The sequence below is a fragment of the Lissotriton helveticus genome, chromosome 12 (genome assembly GCF_964261635.1).
Source record: "Lissotriton helveticus chromosome 12, aLisHel1.1, whole genome shotgun sequence".
Taxonomy (NCBI): Eukaryota; Metazoa; Chordata; class Amphibia; order Caudata; family Salamandridae; genus Lissotriton; species Lissotriton helveticus.
Window position 1 is genome coordinate 656,778,191 of NC_136073.1, and position 8,355 is coordinate 656,786,545.

At 45.3% G+C, this 8,355-nt stretch overlaps 2 non-coding genes across 2 annotated transcripts; both read left to right on the forward strand.

Annotated features, from left to right (window-relative positions):
• The first annotated feature begins 1,293 nt into the window (after nt 1-1,293).
• LOC144801094 (U5 spliceosomal RNA) lies at nt 1,294-1,407 on the forward strand. The gene has a single exon (XR_013604970.1). It is a non-coding gene; the product is annotated as a U5 spliceosomal RNA (small nuclear RNA).
• A 5,276-nt stretch (nt 1,408-6,683) lies between these two features.
• On the forward strand, nt 6,684-6,797 carry LOC144801095 (U5 spliceosomal RNA). The gene has a single exon (XR_013604971.1). It is a non-coding gene; the product is annotated as a U5 spliceosomal RNA (small nuclear RNA).
• Nucleotides 6,798-8,355: the final 1,558 nt, after the last annotated feature.

The window sequence follows — 8,355 nt, forward strand, 5'->3', positions numbered from 1 at the left end:
GTTTGTTCCTTATTGGTGCAAATCCTGAGAACCATTTATTCCCACAGGATGTGTGAAAGTCTTTGTGTCAGCCCCTATAAAAGTATGTGGATTTCTGTAATCAAGAGAGTTCTCTTTCCTCACTTTTAGAAGGCAAATCTATGCCTGATTTCACTTAGAACTGTACTGAATGTTTTGTACTTGTGAACTGTATGCTTTGATGCTAATCTCTCTTATGGCATGTTTATTTTAATCTGCTCATTAATTCTTTATATGAAAGTTTGAAATGACAACCCTTGTCTGTCATTTTTTCTTAAGAGAATGTTTCTGCCTATTCATGCAAATTTACGCAACTAGAAATAGGACGGTTCCTTTTGGGGACCTTCAAAGTCCGTATTAGGACTAAATTGTGCATTGACACATGCATGTGCCTGCATAATGACACAGCCCCTTTTTTCTTTTCTGACAATCAAACTGGGGTTTGTAAATAAATAGAAAAAAGGTGTTGTTTCTGGGGGAGCGGTTGGGGAAAAACACAAGGTCAAAGGGGGTTGCAGGGAAACAACAACGCCGGAAAGGTGGCACTGAAGTCACATGGAGAGGCAGTTGATGCTGAAGCAACATGGGGGGGCTAGAAACAACAAGGAGAGTGCAGGTTGGGTGGAAAGTAACACAGGGCATTAGAGCGAGCAAATGGATGAGAGGGAAAGCAATGTGGAGCTACACATGTAGAAGGGGAGAAGCATATGGACAGCATCACCCTCCTTTTCAAAGGTGACCACCAAGACTCAGGCTTTGCTTTCCATAGGACTTGCCCATGATTTGTGCCCGTTAGAGGTGTGAGGGTGGCCAATCCTGAGTCAGCTTGCTCTTAGGTGCACTTGAAGGAGCACATCTTTCTTGTCTCTTGTGCCTCTTGCTTAGACAGATATGTCTTTCTAGAATCAGGGTCAGAGACAGTTTGGGTGAAAAATGGGCATAAAGTGCATGGCTTGTGTAGAGTACAGTGCTGGCACACTACATATCGATTGGTGCTATGGTGGGGAAAGCGTAAAATCGCTAGGGGATGAAAGGCCTACGGTGCCATTTCACTTAAAGCCTGCTTCACGCTTCCCCCGTTCCCCATCCCCAGCAGGCCCAACTGCTCCCAATGAGCTGAGGTGAGTGCAACAAAATGTGCATAAGCCAAGGCAGACCCATGTGAATGCTCAAAGTACAGAAATGCCAAAAGGTGGATCAGAGACTGGTTCTTGCCCTGTTACGTAGATCCTCAAACTACCTCTCAGGTCCTCACCTTTGCAATCATATTGTAACACACTCTGGTTTCTCTTCAAAACTAATTGTTTTCGCCTTTTACCAAAGATTACTCTGGTGAGGATCATTTATGAGTTTTATTCAATATTTTGAGGGCTTGCCACTGGTGAGGCTGTTTATCATTTGTTTAAAAGAAAAGCGCTAGAAGTTAGGTAAGATCTGTGAGTTGTCTGCTATTGTTTGTGGGATTTGAGATTGATGTATTGTTCCTGAGCCCTCTGCTTGCTCATTGGCATTGACATAGTGTAGGAGAGGTGGCTCATGGGAAAGAGTTTGTGCAGTGCATGAGACTGCTTTTCTTGACTTTCTTGAATCTTTACGATAGCAAGCGGTATATTTTCTCTGCTCCCAACATTTCTGCTGCCAGAGGCCAACCGTCAGCTTCCTTGTCAAAGGTGGCCACCAAAACTCAGGCTGTGCTTTTCACAGGGCTTGCCTGGTATTTGTGCCTTAAGAGGTGCGAAGGTGGTGTGGCATCTGTGTCTTGGATTTCTGGGGCTCTCCATAGTGACGATAGAATGTAGACACTGGAGTGGCACCCATGTCACTGCTGGGTTGGAATATTTGTATTCAAACTGTATGAGCTGTTTCTGGGCTCAGCTGCTGTGATATGGATGGGATCGTCCTCATATGGATTAAACCTCCATTTTCATATTCATACCTGCCTTGACTGGTCCTTTCAAGCAACTTAAGCTCAGGCTCTCACACCGGTGTAGTAGCCAGCTCCATGAACCCGAATGAGAAGATCTTCAAAAACCACAGTGTGCTTCTTCATTATACAAGGACATCAGCAAACCACCCAGCGGCGGCTGGCAGAGGTAAACGCAGTGGGGCTAGGCGAGATGGGATGGGAGAGGGGGAAGGCGACAGATGACGGAATAAGTATAATGAAAAAAATAAATAATACCTATTCTGTCATCTGTCGGCTTTCCCCCTGCTGCGCCCTGTCCCCCCTCGCCGCCTCACCACACTCACCTGAGCCAATAACCCGCTGAAACCACAGTGTGCCACTTTATTAGACAAGGACTTCACCCGAAGTGGTTCTAAGAGGTCATCAGTACTTACTTTATATTACAGGGATTTGCGCATTGTCAGTGGGCATGTACAATCTTTATCTCATCAAGTAACTGTACTACTTGGCCAACGGTTTCTCACTTGACTTACTTTTCAAAGTTCTTCCCCACTTCCATTATTGCCTCGAGGCTCTATTAGGTGCACTCAATAATCGCAGCACTTCCCCTCAAAACTTTCACTGACCATGGGGGTCTTTGATCCCTCTCTCTGTATAATGCTCTCTCCCGAACATCCGGAAAGGACGGACGTCGTAATCAGTGCAGGAGAGAGCTGGTGCGCTAACTCCTTAAATCTGCAATGCTCGCCTCCGCCTGCAGCACCTCTCCCACATATGCATCAAGGTCAATCTATGTCTACTATGCAGGAGAGAGCTTGACCGCTAAATCTCCGCAAGTCTGCAAATGCCTGCACATGTCATCTCCTGCATGCACTGCCTGAAGTGTAAGAGAAAGGTGGAGCGCTGACCTCCTCTTCAACCCTCTAGGTTCCTGTTAATCGTGCTGAGCTCTTTGGCATTTGTTCATGCTGAGGTACTGGGTTTTTCAGAACCGGCACAGAACCGGCAACCCAGCGGTGTCAGGGTACACCCAGAGACCTCGGGTTCTTCCTGATTCAGACCACAGAAACTCTGAGTCTTCTAGGTGAAGTCAAGGATCGATTTTATTGGCTGCAACCAAGTTAACAGGTGTCCTAGAAGTACAACACACGGGAAGTATTTTCTCAGGAGACTGCTTCAATTTACAAAGTCAGGTTTCCCTTTTTATACAGAATATTCAGCTTCAGGCAAACATTCTTCGAATTTTCAATACATCATTTACAGTTCTTGGTTACAAAGGAAAAGCAGAGTCATGATGACATGTACATATTTCACGTCGTGCTGCCCACAACAAATCACCCGGCAAGGCCCAACATTTCATCAGATATCGGTGGACCCCCAATAAAACAGGCACCTCCCCACAATAAAGTAAGTGAAGCAAGAAGAGTAGAGACAGATGGGAGCAAGATACGGCAGGTGTGTGCGCTGAAATGGTTTTATGGCTTGTTGAACCTTGATGCTATCTTGTTCGGCCACTGGGAGGGGAACTGACCTAACGAGTTCTCCTGGGGCAATGGTTCCAACTTGCATAGGTCATAGGAAAGTCGATTAGGGAGTATGTGTCCTTGTGGGATTGAATTCAGCTGGATTAAGGCCTATGTAAAGGGCAACACATAAATGGAAGTCAAGGGTTCAGAACGCAAATGACAATTTCGAGGTGAAATCGTTACTCGAATATGCTGAAAATATTTATACATGGTGTGTTCGTCATTCTCGGTCTTTTGATACCAAATTCATCATGTTTCGGAGAATTTTAATTCTCGAGTCCAGAATGATCACACGAGTCCAGAATTTTCAGAACCACAAACCCTCCTTTTGCCCTTACATAGGCAATTAATCTATCCTTATGTCAATCTGAGTCCAGATCTATATTCCTAAAGTCATTGAGATGTTGCTGTAACATCATTCTAGTACTCAGTTCATCTCTTGATACAGGCTTCCTTACACATGATGTAACACAGAGGCCACATATTGCAGGAGCACACTGTATGCACAGACAGAACAGGAAAAGAATGGCTAAGACCATCCCAATGACCATTAGAATTTTCCATCCCCAGGCGGATATCAGTTACCAGAACCATCCCACTAACGACCAATCTCCTTTATCCACATGAATAGATTCGGAAATCTTATGTAGTTTGGAGATGGCCTGGTACACTGTTGGAGCGTTATCTGGGATGAAAATACAGCAACCTGATTGGATCAATCTGCATACCCCACCTCGGTCTGCAAGTATGACTGTTCTGAAGGGTCATTAGACGATCCGACTGGAGCTCAGCAGTCAGGTTACTAAGGGCGCCAGTAGTTTCTATCACGGTGGACTCAACTACCCTTGTCAATTGCCTTATGTTCCTGCTGTTAGCCATGGATCCCCAGAACGGCTGAAAACCCTTTGCAAAGTCCCCAAATTGTTGACCTGCAGTGTCTTCTTCACTCAAAACACCTCTAACTACCCTTGTCCTGTGGTAGTCTGCCGCTGCTGTGTAGGTGGGAGGCAACAGGAAGGAAACAAAACATGAGCCCGAAAGTCAGGGGGCAGCCATGTATAGGCTCTATCGTGGCAGATGAAATAGGTACCCTTAGCTGCTAAAAACGCAGGGGAAGTCTGAGATCCAAAAACATACGTTTCAGTACAGACACTCTTCCCTAACTGAGCCCTGGGATTCCTGCCAATACCTTGCAGACATAGGTTACCCTGATGGGGTACAATCCAAATCGGGGACGATCTTTTAGTTTGCTGTTTCTCACTTAAAGTAACTCCATATCCGGTCACGTTCCAACCTATATATGCAAATATCTCATCTTCCGGGGTATTTTCATAAGAAATTTCTTCCTTAATCATGTCAACTATGCCTTTGACTAGGGAGCTAGTCTTGAGGTTATCTTTTACAGAACGTAGGGGTTGGACTTCACGTGCGTATATGAACATTGTTCTGAATGCCCACACAGAACCATTATGGCTGAAAGGCAGGACTAGATAAGGGATACCTTTGTCTGTAGTGTGAGGCATAAGGCCACAAACCCAACAGTTAGTTGTGTTCATTACCAGTTGGTGTTGGTGTAAAAGCTGAACAAAGGAGTTATTAATAAACTCTAATCTCCTAGCTGATTCGTGTTCAGGAAGGGGGTGGAAAGAATGGGAGGTAACAGTAGGAGGAGGTATGGGTGATGCATCAACGTCTCATTATACCATTTGATGACTTCTGCTGTGTTCTGTTCTAAGTAAAGTATCGCTAGTGTCTACATGACCAAGCAGAGAAATGTTCTCACTGTACCGAACCAAGGACATTCTTAACCGACCCAGGATCTTAATCAAACAATGTATCTGTTCAACCATTTAGCTAAAGGTGTGAGAATGACTAAATCTCAATGTATTACTGTTATGAGAGAACCCTTAAGTGTATTCTATAGTAAAATGTTTCTTCTAGTTTGTTCCTTATTGGTGCAAATCCTGAGAACCATTTATTCCCACAGGATGTGTGAAAGTCTTTGTGTAAGCCCCTATAAAAGTATGTGGATTTCTGTAATCAAGAGAGTTCTCTTTCCTCACTTTTAGAAGGCAAATCTATGCCTGATTTCACTTAGAACTGTACTGAATGTTTTGTACTTGTGATTTGTATGCTTTGATGCTAATCTCTCTTATGGCATGTTTATTTTAATCTGCTCATTAATTCTTTATATGAAAGTTTGAAATGACAACCCTTGTCTGTCATTTTTTCTTAAGAGAATGTTTCTGCCTATTCATGCAAATTTACGCAACTAGAAATAGGACGGTTCCTTTTGGGGACCTTCAAAGTCCGTATTAGGACTAAATTGTGCATTGACACATGCATGTGCCTGCATAATGACACAGCCCCTTTTTTCTTTTCTGACAATCAAACTGGGGTTGGTAAATAAATAGAAAAAAGGTGTTGTTTCTGGGGGAGCGGTTGGGGAAAAACACAAGGTCAAAGGGGGTTGCAGGGAAACAACAACGCCGGAAAGGAGGCACTGAAGTCACATGGAGAGGCAGTTGATGCTGAAGCAACATGGGGGGGCTAGAAACAACAAGGAGAGTGCAGGTTGGGTGGAAAGTAACACAGGGCATGAGAGCGAGCAAATGGATGAGAGGGAAAGCAATGTGGAGCTACACATGTAGAAGGGGAGAAGCATATGGACAGCATCACCCTCCTTTTCAAAGGTGACCACCAAGACGCAGGCTTTGCTTTCCATAGGACTTGCCCATGATTTGTGCCCGTTAGAGGTGTGAGGGTGGCCAATCCTGAGTCAGCTTGCTCTTAGGTGCACTTGAAGGAGCACATCTTTCTTGTCTCTTGTGCCTCTTGCTTAGACAGATATGTCTTTCTAGAATCAGGGTCAGAGACAGTTTGGGTGAAAAATGGGCATAAAGTGCATGGCTTGTGTAGAGTACAGTGCTGGCACACTACATATCGATTGGTGCTATGGTGGGGAAAGCGTAAAATCGCTAGGGGATGAAAGGCCTACGGTGCCATTTCACTTAAAGCCTGCTTCACGCTTCCCCCGTTCCCCATCCCCAGCAGGCCCAACTGCTCCCAATGAGCTGAGGTGAGTGCAACAAAATGTGCATATGCCAAGGCAGACCCATGTGAATGATCCACCTTTTTGCATTTCTGTACTTTGAGCAGAGACTGGTTCTTGCCCTGTTACGTAGATCCTCAAACTACCTCTCAGGTCCTCACCTTTGCAATCATATTGTAACACACTCTGGTTTCTCTTCAAAACTAATTGTTTTCGCCTTTTACCAAAGATTACTCTGGTGAGGATCATTTATGAGTTTTATTCAATATTTTGAGGGCTTGCCACTGGTGAGGCTGTTTATCATTTGTTTAAAAGAAAAGCGCTAGAAGTTAGGTAAGATCTGTGAGTTGTCTGCTATTGTTTGTGGGATTTGAGATTGATGTATTGTTCCTGACCCCTCTGCTTGCTCATTGGCATTGACATAGTGTAGGAGAGGTGGCTCATGGGAAAGAGTTTGTGCAGTGCATGAGACTGCTTTTCTTGACTTTCTTGAATCTTTACGATAGCAAGCGGTATATTTTCTCTGCTCCCAACATTTCTGCTGCCAGAGGCCAACCGTCAGCTTCCTTGTCAAAGGTGGCCACCAAAACTCAGGCTGTGCTTTTCACAGGGCTTGCCTGGTATTTGTGCCTTAAGAGGTGCGAAGGTGGTGTGGCATCTGTGTCTTGGATTTCTGGGGCTCTCCATAGTGACGATAGAATGTAGACACTGGAGTGGCACCCATGTCACTGCTGGGTTGGAATATTTGTATTCAAACTGTATGAGCTGTTTCTGGGCTCAGCTGCTGTGATATGGATGGGATCGTCCTCATATGGATTAAACCTCCATTTTCATATTCATACCTGCCTTGACTGGTCCTTTCAAGCAACTTAAGCTCAGGCTCTCACACTGGCGTAGTAGCCAGCTCCATGAACCCGAATGAGAAGATCTTCAAAAACCACAGTGTGCTTCTTCATTATACAAGGACATCAGCAAACCACCCAGCGGCGGCTGGCAGAGGTAAACGCAGTGGGGCTAGGCGAGATGGGATGGGAGAGGGGGAAGGCGACAGATGACGGAATAAGTATAATGAAAAAAATAAATAATACCTATTCTGTCATCTGTCGGCTTTCCCCCTGCTGCGCCCTGTCCCCCCTCGCCGCCTCACCACACTCACCTGAGCCAATAACCCGCTGAAACCACAGTGTGCCACTTTATTAGACAAGGACTTCACCCGAAGTGGTTCTAAGAGGTCATCAGTACTTACTTTATATTACAGGGATTTGCGCATTGTCAGTGGGCATGTACAATCTTTATCTCATCAAGTAACTGTACTACTTGGCCAACGGTTTCTCACTTGACTTACTTTTCAAAGTTCTTCCCCACTTCCATTATTGCCTCGAGGCTCTATTAGGTGCACTCAATAATTGCAGCACTTCCCCTCAAAACTTTCACTGACCATGGGGGTCTTTGATCCCTCTCTCTGTATAATGCTCTCTCCCGAACATCCGGAAAGGACGGACGTCGTAATCAGTGCAGGAGAGAGCTGGTGCGCTAACTCCTTAAATCTGCAATGCTCGCCTCCGCCTGCAGCACCTCTCCCACATATGCATCAAGGTCAATCTATGTCTACTATGCAGGAGAGAGCTTGACCGCTAAATCTCCGCAAGTCTGCAAATGCCTGCACATGTCATCTCCTGCATGCACTGCCTGAAGTGTAAGAGAAAGGTGGAGCGCTGACCTCCTCTTCAACCCTCTAGGTTCCTGTTAATCGTGCTGAGCTCTTTGGCATTTGTTCATGCTGAGGTACTGGGTTTTTCAGAACCGGCACAGAACCGGCAACCCAGCGGTGTCAGGGTACACCCAGAGACCTC